Below are 21,838 nucleotides of genomic sequence, written 5' to 3'. Positions count from 1 at the left end.
AAAGAAAATAGTTGATTGAAGGCTTTAAAACAGTAAAAAAGAACATTGTGTAACATCCCTGCGGTGGGAATTGAGATGTGTGCAGCCGAAAACCGAAACTGACGAACTGTATCGCGGGAGGAGCAGGCCGGTGTAACGAAAAAAATACTCCGAGGTGCTGGAACAGGAAGAGGAAGCCCTGAAAGAAGGGCTGAAGCCAACAGGAAGCCAACAGGAAGAGACTCGGAGCTACAAGAGAGCAGAACCGGAAGTGAGTGTATACGAACAGACGGGACCTGGAATACGGTAACCTGACCTACTCTATACCCGAATACCATAGAGAAGTTGCGCCCGACATTTTGAGGAGGACCTGACTTTAAATTTGACTTTAAACTTCTTTTAGAAGGTTTTTAAAAGCGAAAATAGAAGGGAATGGCTGATTGAAGGCTACCCTTTAGAAGAGACTGTTTGTGAATTTGCGCACCGCAGGAAAAGCACCAAAACGGAGACCAGAAGAGGACCGAAAAGAGCTGACTCTGATCCTGACGTTAAGCCAAAAGTGAGACCAAGAACTAATTCAACACCAACTAGGCTGACACCAACCCCCAAGATGTCAAAAGAGAGGGAGAAGGATAAGAAAGAGATGTATGCTGCCATGGAGGCAATGGAGAAAAGGATGCTGGAAGCAATACAAGCTATGGGAGAACAAAGTGAAAAAAGGATGGGGGAACAGATTGAAAAGCAACTGGAGGCACAAATGGCAAAGCAGACTCAGATTCATCTGAAACAACTTGAAGAGGTTCAGGAGAAGAACATAGCGGCAATTAAAGATTTGGTCACTACTGAGATAACTTCAATCAAGCAAGAAATAGAAGGAGTCAAAAAGGAGATTCAGGCTAATGCAACCAAAACTACGGAAGTGGAAGAGAAGATGCAACAAGTGGAAGAAAAACAGGATTCTTTGACTCAGCAATTTAGAAGATCAGAAACAATGATGGAGTTCAGAAGGATGCAAACCCATCTGAGATTCAGGGGCATTAAAGAGAAGGAAAATGAAGATATAAGAGATGAAATGATGAAGGCAATAACATCATATTTGGAAGAAGATGAAGGGACAATGGACTCTGATTTTGATTTGATATACAGAGTGAACTCCAGAATTGCAGAAAAGAAAAATTTACCAAGAGATGTTATTGTACAATTTGTAACAAGAACAACTACAGAAGATATTTTTAAGAAACAATTCACCGTCCCTTTTGAAATGGAAGGAAACAAGATTATGGTGATGAGAGAACTCCCCCGAGCAGTACTGCAAGACAGAAAAAGGTATAAGCCTTTGGTGGATAAACTGAGGACTTTGAATATTAGGTACAGATGGGAAATTCCACAAGGCTTATCCTTTACTTACAAAGGTGGGAGAGTCCAGATCAGGTCGGTGACGGATTTTTATAAATTTAAGGCGGACAATTCTGACGTCTTTGGAGAACTTTAAATTAAGAATCTACAATGGATTACAAATTGTTGTCATGGAACGTGAATGGATTAAATTCACCTAACAAGAGGAAAAGAATCAATTATTGGATACAAAAACAAAATTGTAACTTGATATGCTTGCAAGAAACTCATATTAGAAAACTGGATGCCAAATATTTAAAAAATGTTAAATTGGGATTAGAATTTTATTCCTCGGCCTTAAATAAGAAAAAAGGTGTGGTGATATATGTGAAAAAGGATTTACAACCTAAAGAAATTTTCAAAGATTTGGAAGGAAGATATGTGGGTGTGGAAGTGATGATTCAACAGAAAAAGACACTGGTGGTCAATATATACGCACCCAATGGAGCAAAAGAAAAGTTCTTTAAGGACTTAACTGAACACCTACAAGGACAAACTTATGATCAAGTTATTTTGGCCGGAGACTTTAATGGAACTATAGATCGGCTGGATAGACAATCACAAAAAGGCAACGAAATTAGTGGAAAATTGCCAAAGAACTTTTTTGAACTAGTCAAACAGGAAAAACTAGAAGATGTGTGGAGGAAATGGAACCCAACGCAGAAAGATTTTACTTTTTATTCCAATAGACATTGCTCTTTTTCCAGAATTGATATGATTTGGATGTCAGAAGAATTGTCAATGAAAACACAAAAAATAGAAATCCTGCCTAGATGTAACTCGGATCACAACCCTGTTTTGTGGACCTCTACTGAAAGGAATAAATCCTTTCTTTGGAGAATAAATGAAGATTTGTTGGATAAAAAAGGTGTTATGGAAATGTTAAAAGAACCATTAGCATATTAGGCCACACCCCTGACAGCACAGCTCATTAGCCCATTAGGCCACACCCCCATGTTACCAGAAGTGTGGTTATCCAGCCACACTCACCTTTTGCTTGTTATTCTATTTACCTTGTTTGTTGTCAAAACCCAGGGCTTTTTTGTAGCAGGAACTCCTTTGCATGTTAGGCCACACACCCCTAATGTAGCCAATCCTAATGAGTTTCTGGTGGTGGGTGTGACCCATTATGCTAATGAGTTCCTGCTGGGCGTGGCCAACTTGGGAGCCAGCTGGAACTCCGTTCCTGTGCGTTCCTGCCCAAAAATAGCCCTGATAGTTGCCAAACACAATGTTGTCTATTGCCTACCATGGCAGAGATCTACTATGTTGAATAAGCTATTTTTAAAAAAGAAGGAGCCCTTCCTCACACACACACACTAGGAAGTATCACCACTAGTAATACACTAGGTTTATAAGTATGATGCACAAATGTGTGATTCCCGTGGCCGAATTGAAATTACGCAGCAAGTTAGAATACATTCTTTTTCCTTTGTCCTACAAGTTCGTTACCATTTTACTCATGTATCTACAAGCAGTGTTGGCTACAGCTTTGTTTTTTCCATTACTCAGAATATGCAGATGCTTCACATTCATGTTTCTCCCAGTTAAAATTACTCCTTTTAATTAGATTGATATGGCAATAGAAGACATTTCTCCTTTTCAAAATAAATTTGGGAAATTTTGCAAATATTATTCAGTAAAATGTATCAATTTATTTAAACAATGCATACAAAATCCAGATGGATGGTGGAGCCTTCACAAGTCCTGCATGTGACTATATATATAACACCAGAAAGGGAACATAGGAAGAAAAGGAACAATTTCTCTTCTCTCTCGTGTTAAACCAGTTTGCCTGGAATAGGAAGCGGCTAGGCTAATCATTCCTCCCCTCGGCTGACTGTAGCTCATTCTCCAATTGCACACAGACCCAGTAGAGATTCTGAGCTACAGAGCAGGGGTTGGGCCTTGAAGCTTGTAAGCTCCTGTCTGGCACAGTCAGGACACTGGGAATCAATTACTGTAGTAACTGTTGTGTAGGTAGCAGGCGCTGTTGGGTAGTTCCCCCCCTCCTGTACTTTTTAAAAGCTAACTCTGTTTTCCCCACTATGCAACCATATTTTTGTGTGTGTTTACACACTGTTTAAAGGGGGGGGGATGTCAAACTTCATCAAGACTACTCCTCACTTATATAACTTCCCCACCATTTCATAAACCTCTTTTTAAAATTATACTGTGCTATTGGAACCTACCCATACATGGGCTGATTTATAAGAAGCCAGTGAGGCTTTGGGGATAGGGTTGCCAGGTCTTACCTGGCTGCCAGTGTGTGGGGGGGTCCTGGAGTTCTTTGGCATGTGTGTTTTGTGCAGGGCACATTGCAGGGGATGCTCGATCATTTAAGGAAAAACTCTATGGTTTTTCCTTAAATGATCAAGTATCCTCCCTGCAATGTGCCTGGTATGATGATGTCCGGTCATGTTGGCGCACATGCGGGTCTTTGGGGGCGAGGTTCCCCCCACTGGCCGAATCAGGGCCAGCAGATTGGGGGCCACAAAAGCAGGTAAACCCCCACCCCTGTCGGGGGAATGGGAACCTATTTGGGGGAAATGTACTTATCTGTAGTGTTAAAAGTTGCATTGTGGCGGATGCAAAGAAAGGGGGGTTAGATTTTCGAAGAACTGGGGGTGAGAAAGAGAAAACATTTATTTTCAGTTTACATCCTGCCACATGCAGTACTATTCAGTAGTGTTCATAATTTAAAATCGGAGATGGGGGTTATATCTTCCTTTTATGCCATTTGGGAAGTAGATCCCTGATGAAACATTTGACTTACTACCTTAGACCTTAATCCACCTGAAACACATACAACTGCATTGGTATATATTTATCCTATCACACACACACACACACACACAAACTAAACACTTGTTTTGTGCCTTTATCCAAATACCTGAATTGATTGTAAATTCTTTGGGAGCCAAGTCCTCCCATTTGCATGGGTTACTCTGAAAAAATTACAGTGACTCATCTAAGACATCTTGTGCATTCATGGACTGCAGTGGTCAGCTCACATACTGTCACTTAAGGCACAGTTTGTTCCAACAAATTCTGGTTTTGGTGCCTTCTCACCATAGCCTAGAAGGGTATAGATGAGGAACAAACTGGGATTAAACCCCAGGATGTTTGCATTTGTACATTACACAAAGCTACAGTTAAGACTCACTGTGGTTAATAAACTAATTTCAGATCCTGGTTTGATGAACTCAAACAAACCATAGTCAATGGAGTGTTCTGTAATCAGACCATCATGCTAATCTATATATCTAATAGTGAAGGCACCCCCTGTGTGCGGATATCTAAATCCGCACATTGGGGGCACCTGGGGGGCAGGGAGATTTTCCTGCACATCTGGGGCGATCACCAAATGTGCAGAAAAATCTAAAAACTGTAAAAAAAACTATGGGGGAGATACTGAAATCCCCCCAAAAGTAAAAGAAATGGCTTTGGCGGTGGGAGGGGTGGGGGGAGAAGGCTTGGCCGACCGGTGAGGCTTCGCTGCTACCGCTGCTGCTGGCGGGGGAGGAAAGAGAAAGTTGGGCGGGCTGACGAGGCCTTGCCACTGGACGGAGGGAGGGAAGGAGAAATTATGGTGGGCCGGGAAGGGGGAAATTTTGGTGGGCCGGCAAAGCCTCACCGATGCCGCCGGGGGGAGGAAAAAGTTGGGCAGGCCAGCAAGGCCTCACTGCCGGGGGGGAAGGAGGGAGGGAGGGAGAGAAGGAGAAATTTCGGCGGGCTGGCGAGGCCTTGCTGCCACTGCCGAGAGGGGAAGGGGGAAAGCTCGGTGGGCCGGCAAAGCGCCAATGCCACTGCCAGGGGAGGAAAGTTTGGCAGTCCAGTGAGGCGCCACCGCTGCTAGGGGAGGGGAAGCTTGGCGGGCCGAGGTCAGGCCTCGATGTGGATGCCAGGGACGGGGGGGACAGGGGAGAAGGTTCACTTGCGGCTGCTTCTCCCATGGAGCATCTCCCCCCCTGCGAGTATTGCGGGGTCCCCCTTCTTGTAATTTAATAAACCCATGCTTCCGTACTGAAACACTGAACCGAACAACTTGGGTGTATCCTACCATTCCACTCAGTTGTCTAGCCTTCCTCTGACAGAAGAGGCTGTTCCTTTGTAGAAGAACCCCACATGGAGGTGCAACATAGTTAAAGCAAAATGATTATGACTGTATGGCCATATGAAGGTTCTTGGCTCATTTCTGTAGCCTACAAATGCACAGCACTTTTCAGGTACTGAAAGCACATGATATAAGCAACCTTCCTAAAGCTAGGCAGGTCTGGGCGGTGCCTGAATGGGAGACCTTCTGTCCTGGAACATACTGTATGCCACCTTGAGTTCCACAGTGAGTGAAAGAAAAGATGTTGAGAAAATGAGTACTGTTTGCCTTCAGCTTCCATATGGGGCCATTGCAAATAGGTGGTACACTTCCTCTCCCAGTTTGAAAAGTATAACCCAGGGCTGCAGTGTATTTGAATTCCTTTTTCATATTCCACACTCTGTGATTCTGTTAAGCTTGTTTGTGGTCCATTAATGTTAGATTAGCATTAGTTGATGGGGTTTCCTTTGTTTAAAACTGCATATTTCAAAGCAGTAACCAGTTGATCATACACTCCAGTGTGCAATTTAATACTCATGGAACACAAAGAAACTATTTAAAAAGGACAAGAAACACTTACCTGCTACGAAGTTTGAGTCCAGTGGCACCTTTAAGACCAACAAAATTTTATTCTGGGTATAAGCCTTTGTGTGCATGCACACATCTTCAGATACATTGAAGCAGAAGTCACCAACCATGGCTTATAGGTAATGGGTGAAGAGGGGATTGCCAGGAAGGGCCAATTAGAGTCAAGATGCATAGGTAACTGAGCAGTAAATATAGCTCACTCACAAAAGGCTGAGCAGCACACAAATGGGACTACAGTAGCAAAACAATGGTGCAACCATCAAGAGTTTCAGGGCGCTCCAGCAGCAGGTATCGCAATTACCCCTTAGCTCGTGTGCAGTTTCAGCATTAGAGTTGCTATGAGGGACATCCCAGTTTGAGAGCCAGTTTGGTGTAGTGGTTAAGTGTGCGGACTCTAATCTAATCTGGGAGAACCGGGTTTGATTCCCCACTCCTCCACTTGCACCTGCTGATGTGACCTTGGGTCAGTCACAAGCTCTGGCACAGCTGTCCTTGAAAGAGCAGTTTGTGTCAGAGTTCTCTCAGCCCCACCCACCTCACAGGGTGTCTGTTGTGGGGAGGGGAAGGGAAAGGAGTTTGTAAGCCGCTCTGAGACTCCAAGTGAAGGGCGGGGTATAAATCCAATCTCTTCTTCTTCTTCTCTAGCAAACGAGCCACCGGTGGGGGGGAATCAGGAGGCGTGGTGCTTGTGGCAGCTCCAGGTGTAAACTCTCCTGGTAGCTGGTGTTCATCCTCCGCAGGACGTAGGTCTGGTGATTCAAGGGGTGCAGGGAGCTCACCCTCAGACGTTGAGGGCGCAGAATCCCCGGGGTCAGGGTCCACGGGGTCGGGCTGCACTGCGGGCATGACAGCCGCCAACTTTTGCAAGCTTCCCCAAGTTCTGCTGCAGGATCCTGTTTCTGCGTGCTATAAATCTGGGCTTTGCCAAATGTGATCTGTAAATCCCGCACAGGCTTTGTGGGGAACAGCAGGAAGGTGTTCCCTGATCTCGCCTCCCCAATGAGATCTGCAGACGAGAAAGACAATCTGGCTCTGCAGGGTGGTGCTGGGAAGGATGAGGAATGCTGAGGAGCAATGCTCCCTCTAAGGTGCAGAGTCTTGTGAGCAAAAATTCTACTTCGTGAGCTACCGACATTAAAGTTGTGAGTGAGTGATTTGGCTACTGCATAAATTAGTTTGCTCTGGAGCCAGAGGCTAAAAAACTGTGAGCTAGCTCACACTAACTGGCACAGAGAACAGATGGCCTCTGCAAGCATGTCAGAAACGCACGTAGCTAATGGAGGGCCTGGAGTTTGGAGATCACCTGACTCCCCAGACCTAGCCTATCCCCCACCCATTGCCATGACAACCCAAAAATTGGACACCCCCTTCCTACTCGTGATTGGCTGATGGCCACGGCTAGTCATGATTAGATTGGGGTTTTTAATTGTCTGACCCTTGGAGGAGAGCTCAGATTCTTCTTGCTCTCTCTACTTGTTTGAATTGCATCTGGGAATGCTGTCCCAGGTAGAACAAAGGACTGCTTTGTGAGCTGAACATGTGCTTCTTGCTCCAAATGGGCTTCTTGCTCCAAATCCCTTGGGGCTACTGGATTAATGGACTGTTCTGGACTGATAACTGTTCCTGACTTGGTAAATATGCATCTCTAATGTGTAGTGAGGCAAAACATTGCCTAGCCTTTGTTATTTGTAAATCCTTCTAGTCTGTGCTAAATAAACTTATTCTGGTTTTCTAATTTGTCTGTATTGTAGTAACTGGACTTCAAGCCTTTTTCCTGTAGCCTGCTGCTCGCCAAATTATGCTACCTTGGTAAGATTAACTGCACAGATTGAGCTGCTAATGTATTAAGTCCCAGATGCCACCTGAGATTCCGGAATCTAATCTCAGGCTGGTGAGGGAGTAAATTTAGAGATTCCTGGTGGCTATAGTGTTCTGAAATCCAGAGACCCTACCTTTCTGGGGTTATTGTGTACTGTATCGAACCTTCCATCCCTGGCCTGGCCTGGGGGGGCAGAATCTATACAGTACATAATACAAAAATCTCAGCACACATTCAATGAGGTTGTTGTGCTTGACAGCCATCAGCTAGCTCCCTTAATGATAGGTTTCACTCTTGTTTGGAGAACTCTGCCTATTTTTAAGGACCTGGGCTCCTTAATCTAGGATTTTTATCTCTGTGGGAACGTGAAGTATAAAACAGCAGTTGTCCACTGGCTGTTGGAAGCTGCTGCAAGTGGGAACAAGGGGTGGGCACGAACCAGGAAAATGCAGTTTGTGATGGTTCCTGGGTGACCCACAAACCGTCACAAACTAAATGGTTTTATATGAATCAAACCACTTCATGAAGTCTGATGCAGCAGAACAGGCCTCCTCCCCCCCCCCCCGGCATCCTGGTCCAAGTTTGGTGAAGATTGGATTGAGGGGGTCCACATTACAGCCCCCCAAAGAGGGTGCCCCCAGGAAAGTGCTTTTGGGGAAATGCCAGGCGCAGCTTCAGGCGTGTATAGAATGGACCCTGTGCAAGCTACGCACACACACACACACCAAACACACAGGGAACCTCATCCTGCTGCCTGCTCCTTTACAATCTCAAAGTGGGGGGGGGCAGATTACATCCCACTTACCAACCCCCAAAACCAGTCCCTCATGATTATACCTGCCCACTGCTCCTGAGTCTGAACCCTTCAGTGCTGTCAGGATGAAAGTGGGTGCAAAGGGTGCATCATATGGGAAAGAATCCTTCACCACTACCCCATGCCAGAGGCCCCTGGTCCCCAGGCACCCTACCAATCCTGCTGGGCCAATGGAGGTCAGTTCTAACAGGGCATCACCAGGGATCTGAAAGCCTCCTTCCCCGGATCTGTTCCTGGGGCTCTCCACAGAGGCACAAGAGGTTTCAACACTGCCCTGAGACACCTCTGACAGCAGTGATTCAGAGGGTACTGTGCAAGAGATGGGGGTGGGCGGGAAGAGGAATTCCACCTATGCTTTGATTGAACACTTTTGGTGTGCACAATGACCATCTTGCATGAGGAAGCGGAGATCAGCCAAGGCTGAATGTCCTCAAGCCCTTCCAGGACACCGCCGATGTCAAGACACCCTCCAAGAGGTCAAAAGGGCTTCATGGAGGGCCCAGGAAGCAGTCACTTACCACAGTTGTTACATGATTGCTGAGTATGGCTGACTTTTCCTCCCCAGGCCCAGGAGCCAGTCACCCACCAAACAGGTGGCACAATTGCTGAGATTGTCATAAGAACACAAGAGAAGCCATGTTGGAGCAGGCCAGTGGACCATCCAGTCCAACACTCTGTCACACCATGGGAAAGAACCCAGGTGTCAAACTCCCTCTTCCTCTGGGCAAGGAGGAAGGCTAAGGAACTAACCCCAAGAGTTCTGGGATCTGCTTTGGTTAAACATCCTGGTGCTGGGGGAGGGGAACTGTCTGCCTTTCTCCCATGCCATTATGAACTGAAATGGTCCTGGGGACATTTTCCACATTCTGGGGCTCCTCATGCACTGACTGTAGCATGTGGAACTCTATATGGGGCCAATAACCCCCCTGCAGCCATTGTGCTCAGGAAAATAGTATGGGAGGAAGCTAAAGCTCCCCCCACATCATGTCCTGAGCCTACTTGGTCCCCAGAGTACTTGAGAACATGAGTTTCCCCAATGCCATGTCTCTGTGTACAACTAGTAGGGGAACCTCAAGCCCAATTCATGGCAGACATAGTGTCTAGTTTGGCCTTAAGAGGTTGCAACAAGCAGCCTTATTTTAACAGATGCTTTGCTTTCCTCTCCTAGGACTCCCGTACCATTGGGTGGATCCAGTTCTTCTACTGAGTGAGGAGTCTTTCTCTGATGGAAGGAGCCTTCCCACAAAGGAAATATCCTGACTTAGCAGAAGACAATCACAGGGTCCAGTCCTTTGTAATTAAGTTTCCTTCCAGAAATCTGGCATCTGGGCATCCTCTAAAAGGTACTACTCACGCGAAATATAATTACTACATTAAGCTTCCTTTGTGCCCATTAGTATTGTTTTAGAAGGCAGCCTTTTTGATGTGAAGCAACATGAATTTTATTGAAGAGTTTTGTTTTTAAAAGGATGGGATAAGGAGACATTGACTTATTTTAAGTTAAAATTACATGAATTATTGAATGAGCCCTGACATACTTTTTGCCTAAGAATATATCTTCACCCTTAGCCTAACTATTGATTTCATGTGAGCACGGGTGGGTTGACTGAGAAGGTGTACTTGATGTGCTACTATTACTCCTCTAACAAGGAATTGCAAAATCCCAGAAGTCTTATAATATCAGAAAAGGCCATTATTTACAGAATAGTCCTATCTACATATTAGCAGCACAAGCTGGTTTCTACATTTCTTATTAATGCATATTAGCATCATAAGGAACCCATCTGATAATACTTATACACAGAGACTTAAGGAGCTTAGCAATGTTCACACCTCCATGAAAAAAAAATAATACAGTTAAGTTCTCCTTCTAAATAAACTTTCTAAGCAAGTCTATTAGCAGTTATCTAATCTGCCACAGGGGGAAATGTGTAGACTGTTCTGGAGTGTCTTCTAAATCTCGGGCTGCTGAGCATTAGGCAAGAAATTACTTGACAGCAAGACAGCCGCTCTGATTGGTTGTCCCTGTTTTATTTTACCACATGGGCATTTTTTATACTGGATACAAGGAAAATTATCTTCTGTCCCAGGAGCAATGAAAATAATGCACCAAAAAAGAAGCCTGCCATGCACACAATATACCGTATTTTTTGGACCATAAGACTCACTTTTTCTTCCAAAAAAAGTGGGAGGAAAAGTGAGTGCGTCTTATGGACCGAAGGTTCAGAATATTTTTTCCCCTGTTTTCCTCCTTTAAAAACTAGGTGCGTCTTAAGGTCAGGTGCGTCTTATGGTCCGAAAAATACGGTATATTAAAATGTTTTCAAAATATAGATCCATTGAGATAGTAGAAATTCAACTGGTGTACAGTAAGAAGGAACCTTCTACCCATACATTTTGGTGATTCCCTGAGCCCATGTATACATTGGGAAGTGTGATTATCCATCCAAAAATTGTCCAGGACATTTGGATATGTGAGAACATACTGTATTGAACTAGTTCAGGTTTTTCTGAAGGCTGATCTATTTTTCCAATTCATTTCTAGTTGACCTGAGCTACTCTAGCTTCTCCTGGAAGGCATTTGTTTGAACAAACCTAATGAAAAATAACATAACACAAATACAGTAAATTCTATGATTGCCAGTTCACTTTTTTCCATTGTAAATGTCTACACAAATGGTTGTTTATGATTGCTTGGATCACACATTGCTTGTACTTTAAATACATGTTTAGGAAAAGCCTAGACTTTTCACATGCACAAGAAAGATATTCAAGGGGGAAAAAAGAATAATAATTCATAGAATCATAGATAAGTCAACATTGTTTTACAACTATGAAGAGTATAGAAAGCAACACTGTGGAAAGAGAATCTGGAATATATAGGAGAATGTTATTGATAAAAAGCAGATGATAACATACATATTATGTGCATTATATGAGGAAGGTATAAAACTACCAAAGTCCTACTGTTTTCAAGTCAAGCATAACATTTTAACTCTTCTCTGAAAGTATCTAAGCAGTCAAGGTGACATACATTTTTAATTATTACTCCTTTTGACTAATTCAAAACTAATTTATTTCAACTAACTGGACTAATTCCAGAGATCTGGTAAGTAAAATACATGCTTGGTTATCTCGGAAGCTTTTTTTGAAGGTGTGTGAGGGGGGAAGATTTCTTATCCTGTTCTACAAAATGAATGGAAAGGGAAAATGTATTGGTTTAGTTGTTAAGAAACAATTTCTACAATACATAATTTCAGAGTTGTTAAAAATGCATTTATGAATGGCAACAAGATCTCTGCTGGAGGCATCCCACTCAAAGTACTGATTTCCCTTATGCATGTCAGATATGCCCTGATGTTAAAATGTATCGGAAGCTAATTCATGAAATGCTGAGATACTTACTACTTTAACCGTGTGATACTAAGCAGAGTGACACCCTTCAAAGCCCATTGACTTCACTCCACTTAGGACGGCACTGTGTGTATGGAGGCTTACATCATTTCCCTCTCCTCCATTCTACCCTGACAAACAACCCTGTGTGTAGGTTAGGCTCAGTTTGTATGACGGGCCCAAAGTCATCTGGTGAGCTTCCATGGCAGACTAGGTATTTGAACCCGGGCCTTACAGATCCTAGTCTGGCTCTCTAACCTCTCGAAAAACCAAGTAGGTATTATGCCAGTGCAATGATCAATTCATTGAAAAATGGGTATTATTTATCAAAGGGCTCTGATAGATCTCCTCCTCCTCCTCTTCCTTGCAGTCCACTGTGCTCCTCAAAATGCGGCTGCTGCTGCTGCTGCTGGGGTCAGGAAACTCTCACGGACAGTGTCATGTGGGCATCTCCAGTGGGAAGAGGCATCAGTGAGAACCTCCAAAAACATAAAGATCTTTTGAAAAATTTACCCGTTACAGGCAAGCACATAATAGAAATTTGGTTTTTCTCAGTTTTACCTGCATTAGGAAGAGCTCTGTTAGATCTGATCAAGTACCTAACTGGCACCTAAAGTTGAGAGTCAACCATGTAGTTGTTCCATATTTATGGAGGGAATAGCTAAATTTGGACTAATTTTACATTGTGTGGAATTGACCAGCAATTTCTTACAACAAAAAGTATGGATGATTTAAAAGTTACGTCTGTTTTCCTCAAATATAAACGTCTAAATTGTATGTGTGTGGCAGTTTTCATGATAGCAACTTAAATCTGAAGGACCAGTTACCAAATTATCATTAACAAAACAAAAGGCTTTGCTAAATTTAAGTGTTTTTTAGAAGTGGAGTTGCCATAACAACTTGATGCAAAGGTCTTTGGTGGTAACTTTGTATTGAAACCTATTGAAACAAAATAACCCTCTTGTGTTAATACATAGCCAACCTAGTAGATGCTACTGGATGCAGAAAATTAAAAACTTTTTAAACAGGGAAACTATTTTTGCTGAAGTAAAAGAAACCTCTTAAATTTAAGTGTTTTTCTTCTCTCTCTCTCCTTCTTAAAAAAAAAGCATAATTTGTCAGACATTAAAATAACAAAAGGTCTTTGAAAAAGGATTATGGCTTCTGATGTTTCGCCACTAGAATGGATTTACATTATGTCCTACTGATGTTGTAATCTTGAATTCTGAGGTAATGTTTTAGCTCTTTCTTTTCACATAAATAAAGATTTCAGTGATAGCACTTCATTTCTTGTGTGGAACATTCCTTTAATTTTCAAACTCCTCATTTTCTCTTGCTCGAACCATTTCATCAGGATAACATATGAATTGGATGCAGTCTTTTCTTAGATTTTGAGCCAGCCGTGCATTTTGAAATCAACTTCCAGGCTGTTTCTGAATATTTCTGTATTAGTTATATGAAGGATCTTTCTTGGAGGTAAAGCCTTGGCAAAATTATAAGTTTGAATATTTCTTTTTAGTTTACAGCTTCACACACCAGTTTTCATTATGATGTCTTCTTGGATTTTCCTCCCATAGCAGCAGAAGAGAAAAAAACAAAAGCCATTTGCTGCAATTCTGAAACATCAAATAGTGACTACAGAACTTAAAGCCATATGTTTACTTGCTAAGTGGTCTGCTAATCAGATCAACTTCATTTCCCTTTGAAACTCAATGGCATGGATTTTGACATATCTCTCTGGGCAGCATAGATTTAATTAGGACTAAACCTCTTTTTAGATTCTCGACCACTGCCTCCCCTTCTCATAACTGAAGAAATGAAACAGTATTTTGTTTTAAATATCAGGGTGGGGGGGGGGGGGGCAAAAGGACCAACTGTATGCAAATGAAGAGCTGTTTATCAACAAGGGGGCAGAGAATTATCTCCACCTTTTTCAGTTCACAAGAGGAGAGCTTTTCTTCTTTGACTTGCCGGATTGATTTGCTTTCTTCTTCCAAAACTTCTCTCTTCTCTCTGCCTTTGAATGTAAACAAACAAACAAACATGATGGGGGTTTCTTTTCAGTCCTTTCTTGTGAGGGAGAGGTGGTGAATTTTCTGCTTCAGCAGAGCCAGCAGAGTAGGAAAATACCTTGTAATTACCTTAAACAAGCAGGCCATATAGGAAATTTCCCAAGGAAAGTGGTTTCAGACTCAGAGCTTGATGAAAGGGGCTGAGAACTCTTCCATGTTCCATGCTGCCAAAAATCCCTCCTCACAGTATTCCATTCTCAGTCAGAATATCAATATATGGATGCCACTCAGGGGTCGTTTCGTAGAAAAAGAGGTAGGGGAACTCATTAGCATAACTCATTAGCATATGCCACACCCCCTGAAATCAGGGGCCCGGCGGTGGACCTGCAAGGCTGGCGGGAGTGCGAGGAAGCCCCGCGAAGGCCCTCCCTGGCCCCAGGCAGGCAGGGGTGGGGAGAGGCGGGGAGGAAGCAACTTACCCTCCCTCTTCTCCTGCCTCCTCCTGGCTGAATGAGGGCTGGAAGCGGGGCGGCCGGAAGCAGGGGGCGGGGCTTCATCATGTGCCCCACCCCCCGCACCTCACCCGGGGGAACTGCGTTCCCCCGCGTCCCCCCCCGAAATGACCTCTGATGGGAAACATAGTCTCATGTTTGTTTTGCAGCCCACCCATTTCAGGAGGAGGAAGAAGAAGAGTTGGTTTTTATACCCTGCTTTTCTCTACCCTAAAGAGTCTCAAAGCAGCTTACAACAGGCACCCTGTTGGAAGTCCTGTCAACATTATTTGGTTGAGTTTTGTCTTCCTCGCAGGTTTTAAAATTTTGTTTTATCTCGAGAAAATAAGTACGTAGTTGGGCTTTGCCAAGTGTCATCAAGTCATAAGATAGTTCTCTTTGCCTTGTTTACTGTTGTCTTGAAGCCAGAAGATGTTAAACTAATATTTGATCTTGGAAGCTGAGCAGAGTCAGCCCGGGCTAGTGTTTGGATGGGAAACCTCCAAAGAATACCAGGGTTGTGACTCAGAAGTAGGCAATGGCAAACCACGTCTGAATGTCTCGTGCCTTGGAAACCCCATGAGGGTCACCAGAAGTCAGCTGGGACTTGATGGCAAAAACAACAACAACAACAACATAGAAAGTCAGGTGCATTTCTTTAGCAGTAGGAGCAAGGAAGCAGTCATTGTATGGCAGTTAACGCCAAATGTACCAAATCGGAACTGGTGGTAAGTACTCCCAAAGAACATTTGAAAATTTCAGATTCAAAAGAGAGATTTTACTGGATTTCATTTTCACACCAACAGTTAGCTATATCCAGGGCTTTAAAAAAAAAAAAAAAAAAAGAGGTGCCAGAACTCTCAAGAGGGAAATGAAGTTTTCAATCTGTATACTGAAAACTCATGAACTTTAAAACATTTTAAGAAGAATTTTGCCAAAGAAGTTCCGGAACTCCAGTCTGGTGCATTACCCCAGAAAAAAAGCCCTGCATATATCAACACACATCTGAATTTTTTATGATTGTTCTCCTATGTTGTATACCTAATGGGTGCTGGTTAGTTCATGTATACGTATACACCATTTGATTTCTCTGCCCTTATGTGTAGAAGATTAGAAGCTGGATGTGTGAGCTATGTGGAAATTACTTGCGTTTGAGGAGAGGCAGATTTTTGTGTAATCCATGAATGCCTATTCACATGTGCAGGCTATTGCATCAAGCTGGGAGCCAGCATAGTGCACTGGTTAGAGTGTCCAACTAGGACATGGGGCACCCAGCTTCGAATCTCCACGCTGCCATGGAAACTCACTGGGTGACCTTGGGCCAGCCACATACTCTCAACCTAGCCAACCTTTTAGGTTTGTTTTGAGGATAAAATGGAGAAAGAGAGAATGTTGTAAGCCATGCTGGGTCCCCATTGGGGACAAATTCAGGGTATAAGTAAAACAAATAAGTTGCAGCTATCAAAGTACCCTTGCTGACTGAGTTAAGAGCTTCAGGGTTGTACTGGACAATCATCATTGCTGGAGAAGCAAGCTAATGCAGTTGCAAAAAGGGCTTTCTTCCATCTCAGACTAGCTCAAAAGATGGTCCTTTACCTTGATACAGGTGATCTGGCGATCTGGATACATGTCACAGACAAGACTACTGCAATGCACTGTACATTGGTCTCCTCACAAAATCTGGAAATTCCCGTTGGTACAGAATACTGCAGCTTGGCTATTACCAGGACTTAGAGGGAGCATGCATATTACTCCCATTTTGCACTCACTTCACTGGCTGCCCATCAGTTACCAGGCCCAAATATTGGCAATCACATATAAAGCCCTTTGTGGTCTTGGGCCCTCCTATCTCTCCTCCTATGCCTCTCCATGACACCTGTGCCCACCTGCAAATAGGCAAAATCAACCACTGCCCATACACGTGTTTTCTCCATTGTGGCCCCCACCTTGTGTAATGACCAACCTGTGGAGGTCAGGACGGCTCCCACTCTCCTGGCTTTCTGCAAACTATGCAAAACTGAATTATTCAAGAGGGCTTCTCTACACAGGCACTAGGGCCACGCTGTACTAAATCATTCACAAAGTCACTTGGACAAATTGTTAAGGTCTGTGGTCTATACCACTCTGTAGAACTTGCTAGAACTAGGATCCTGCTGTGTAATTTTGCACCATTTATTGCGTCATGTTAGTACTTATGCTTTGCTTCAGTTCTGTTTTTAAGATCTCTGGTTGGCTTTACCACCCCAGTCCTATTCCATTGTTTATTGAACATCCCATCCTGTTGATTGTATGGGCTCATTCTGTGTAAAGTGAGGAAGGGACTGTAAATGACATCAATAAAAATAAATAACACACATGCCTAAAGCCTGAGGAGATATGCTGTCTGCTTGTTGAACACCCTGACCCAGATGGCCCAGACTAGCCTGATCTCATCAGATCTTTGGAGCTCAGCAGTGTTGGCTCTCGTCACTACTTGGGTGGAAGACCACCAAGGGAATCCTGGGTTGCTACACGGAGGCAGGCAATGGCAAGCCACCCCTGGACGTCTCTTGCCTTGAAAACCCAGTGAGGGGGCCAAATCAATCTGGCTGTGACTTGACAGCAGTTTCCACCAACAACACTTGTTAAAGAAATTGGGGAAGAAATATGATTGATGAAAGGAAAGTTTCAAATTACCCCTACTTTTATCAAAGTCACATATCCTTGTCTGTGTATGATAAATCCCTAATAAAAGTGGCTGGGGGGGGGGAATCCCACAAAATGTAGGGGTTGCTTCCAATGTTCCCTCCAAGCTGTGGAGTCCCATGAGCAAAAATTCCACTTTGTGAGCTACGGGCATTAAAGTTCTGAGCAAGCGATTTAGCTGCTGCATCAGTTTGCTCTGGAGCCATCCTTCCTGAGCTAAGACAAAAATGTGTGAGCTGGAGGCTAAAAAACTGTGAGCCAGTTCACACTAACTCAGCTTAGAGGGAACACTGGTTGCTTCCATTGGCTGTGGGCGCTGGCGACGAGAGGAAGTACAGCTTCTCACGTTGCTTTGAGCAAGAAGGATGGGCTCCAGTACAACATCTTGGCCTACCCAAGGCACAAAATCTAGGTTGGGGGGGGTAAGAGACTAACTTGGGGTCGTCATAGGAGCAGCTTTAATTTCCTTGATTGATGAAAGGAAAGTTTCAAATTACCCCTACTTTTATCAAAGTCACATATCCTTGTCTGTGTATGATAAATCCCTAATAAAAGTGGCTGGGGGGGGGGAATCCCACAAAATGTAGGGGTTGCTTCCAATGTTCCCTCCAAGCTGTGGAGTCCCATGAGCAAAAATTCCACTTTGTGAGCTACGGGCATTAAAGTTCTGAGCAAGCGATTTAGCTGCTGCATCAATTAGTTTGCTCTGGAGCCATCCTTCCTGAGCTAAGACAAAAATGTGTGAGCTGGAGGCTAAAAAACTGTGAGCCAGTTCACACTAACTCAGCTTAGAGGGAACACTGGTTGCTTCCATTGGCTGTGGGCGCTGGCGACGAGAGGAAGTACAGCTTCTCACGTTGCTTTGAGCAAGAAGGATGGGCTCCAGTACAACATCTTGGCCTACCCAAGGCACAAAATCTAGGTTGGGTGGGGGGGTAAGAGACTAACTTGCCGTCGTCATAGGAGCAGCTTTAATTTCCTTTGGAAACTGCTTCGCACCAGGAACGATGTCAACAGCCCCCGTCTACCACAAGACATCTCCAGTGTTGCCACAAGCTGTTCTGTTTTCAAACACAAGGGGGAGCTCTCACCATGCCGATTTCTTAGGCGGGGAAGTGCTTTGTCCAGTCAAAGCCACAACCCTGGGCATAAGGCTGACAGTGCATCCTCCTTGTTCTTATTGTACCCACAATGGAAGACAGAAGAGAATCCCTTTTGAAAAAGCAACGAGGGTCAAGTTTTGCAATGTGCAGCATAGCGAGGGCAGAATGGAAACTGTGGTGTGCAATGTTCCCTCTAAGCTGTGGAGTCTGGTGAGCAAAAATTCTACTTTGTGAGCTACTGGCATTAAAGTTGTGAGCCAGCCATTTGGCTACTGCATAAATTAGCTTGCTCTGGGGCCATCCTTCCTGAGCTGAGGCAAAAATGTGGGAGCCAGAGGCTAAAAAACTATGAGCTAGCTCACACTAACTCAGCTTAGAGGGAACGCTGGTGGTCAGTGTTGAGTTAATGTTCTGATGTCTCTGGGAATAGTTTCGTCTTCCAAATTTCAAACAGACCTACTAACTCCAAAGACCCTTTATAATAATTTTTTTTAGGGAAACAGAAGAACATATGAACTAAAAGTCTGATAGGAGTTTTTAAAAAATTATTGTTTAGGTCGTGGGGGTTGGTACTTTATTGTTAGTTGATGTTTTAATTACGTATTGTAAGCCACCTTTATCCATGGAGAAAAGTAAGATATAAATGTTTAAATAAATGGATGCAGGAAGCTGTGGAAACAACTGGTAGGCCACCGAAGTAGCAGTAGTAGCACAGGCTTATCATCAGCCAATAGGATTGCCAACCTCCAGGTGAGGCCTGGAGATCTCCCAGAATAACAATTTATCTCCAGACAACCGAGATAGGTTCCCCTGGAGAAAATGGCTGCCTTGGAGGGTGGACTCTATGACATCATACCCTGCTGAGGTCCCTCCCGTCCCTAAACTTCACCCTCTCCAGATTCCACTCCCAAATCTCCAGGATTTCCCTACCCACAGTTGACAACCCTACCAGACAGAGGAAGAAGTGAGAGAAGAGGAGAAGAGATTGGATTTATACCCCACCCTTCAGTACCTGAAGGATTCTCAGAGCGGCATACAATCCCTCCCCCTCCCCACCAATGTTCCCTCTAAGCTGTGGAGTCTTGTGAGCAAACATTCTACTTTCTGAGCTACTGCCATTTATGTTTTGAGTGAGCGATTTGGCTAGTGTATAAACTAGTTTGCTCTGGAGCCATCCTTCCTGAGCTAAGACAAAAATGTGTGAGCTGGAGGCTAAAGAACTGTGAGCTAGCTCACACTAACTCAGCTTAGAGGGAACACTGCTCCCCACAACAGATACCCTGTGAGGTAGGTGGGGCTGAGAGAGCTCTCTAGAGAACTGCCCTTGAGAGAACACCTCTGAAAGAACTTATAACTGACCCAAGATCACACCAGCAGCTGCATGTGGAGGAGTGGGGAATCAAACCCCGTTCTCCCAGATCAGAGTCCACGCTCCTAACCACTACACCAAACTGACACTGTCGGGCATACTATTGTGTGAAAAGTACTTTATAGGCACAGGCATTATCCATGACTGAGACCCAAAGGAACTACGTTAGCTTCATTAGCCGGGCTTTGCAACAGCAAGAGCTCCCACAGTCAATCTGTGGCGAATGGCACTTTCACCACACCCTGATTTTTCTCCCTTCTTGCCTTACCTTTCTGGGAAGTGAGGTGGGAGCAGGTTTTTCAGACGGTGACCCCGGTCACACGTAAGGGTTTGGGCCGGGAGAGGGACGGATCGGGGGCGCAGCACATGGGCGCGATCGCATCGCAACATCTGGGAAGCAGCGCGCACCCGTCCCCAATCCGGCCCTTCAGGACAAAAACCTGCTGCAAAAAAGAACCACCCCTAGAGGTGGACTTACCAGAAAGGCCGCGGCAAGCGAGGCCGTGGGATTGCCGGCACGTCCTTCTGCCGGCGCATCTGAGGCTCCTGGCCGAACTGCGCATGCTCACACATGCACAGTTCAGCAGCCTCCCTCTCTGTTTCGTGGCTTTCTCCCCAGTCTCCCCGGCATCTGATCGTGCCGGGGAGCAAGTGCGCGACGGCTCACGGGATCTGTGTGATCCTGCCACTGCATGCCTATTTTGGTGCGGCTTTCAAAAGCCGCACTTTGCCCACGCATTCCCCCCCCCCCGTGTGGCAGGGACCAGTGTGTAAAAAGATGAGGAGAAGGGAAAGGGTGTGTCAGCCCTTAAAAGGAATGCTCTGTAAAAGTCCCATATTAGCCTGCAAAGCCACAGCTAACTTGTTGCTAAGGGATGAGCTCTGCAAAGACAGCTCAGATTTGCAGGGGAAACAACATATATAGAAACAGTCTAGGCAGTCAGCCAACAGATATATCACATCAAAGAGAAACAGTGCATCAAAGACAGTTTGGAAAACTGGGGAAATTACATAGAACACACAGAAGGAAAACAGATCAGATAATTTGTTTAAGAAATGTACAAAAAAAACCCTTGCTGCACTTTGGCAGTGAAACTGAAGCAAAAGTCTGTTCAGAAGTGCCCTAAATTCCTTGGCAATATGTGCTTTATGGATGTATAGGTATCATGAGAAAACTGGATTGTATTTACCAAAATAAAAGATGATTACAATACCATGTCCTAACCTGGATAGCCTATGCTAGCCCCATCTTATTGGATCTTGGAAGCTAAGTAGGGTCAGGACTGGTTAATACTTGGATGGGTAACCACCAAGAAAGTGCAGGGTCACTATATAGAGGCAGGCAATGGCAAACCATCTCTGAATGTCTCTTGCCTTGAAAATCAACTTCAATTTGATGGCCAAAAACAAACAAAAACAAAACAAACCCATATTAGTAGAACTAATTTTTAATCAGGTCTCTGAAACAATGATTTAGTATGTCAGAGGGCTGTTTCATATATTAAGGCCCTCATGTAGAACCCAATGAATACCGCTTCTACATGATGGCACTTCGCAAGGGTACCATACCATTTGTCAACATATTTCTTTGGGTACCAGGTTACGATTCTCATTATTCAGTTGTATGGTTTTAAATCCCTCCCGCTAGAAAGTGAAACAATCATTGTTACTGCCATTTCCTTAAGCCTAGGTTGCTTCATATAGAACCTCCCCTAGGTCCACTTATACTAGGACTATTAAAGACAATAATGTTCATTTAAGACCGTCAGGTTCATTTTTGATACATACTCACTCTTTAATCACATCTTTGTTGTTTTTTCCTCTCTTGAGATGTATGGCAGATTTATTGCTCCTAATTTTTAAGCACCAAGTGTATCTAGTGTTCTTATTACTCCTAATTAATGTGAGAATAAAGAATCAAAGAGGGTATTCCTCCTATGAGTTGTTTTTGAAGAGTGACAAATTAATCCCCTCGGATATGGCTGAAGCCAGGAAAGATCTCCTCTGTTTTGTTTCCCTAATAAATTGCAGCAATTAGACATGCAAAACTCCAGGACTTACAATTTTAATACCTGTTCAACTCTCTTTCCATGT

The sequence above is a fragment of the Gekko japonicus genome, unplaced genomic scaffold (assembly GCF_001447785.1).
Source record: "Gekko japonicus isolate JY-2015 unplaced genomic scaffold, Gekko_japonicus_V1.1 scaffold338, whole genome shotgun sequence".
NCBI lineage: Eukaryota > Metazoa > Chordata > Lepidosauria > Squamata > Gekkonidae > Gekko > Gekko japonicus.
The sequence above is the reverse complement of the archived record's forward strand: the minus strand, read 5'-3'. Positions refer to the sequence as shown.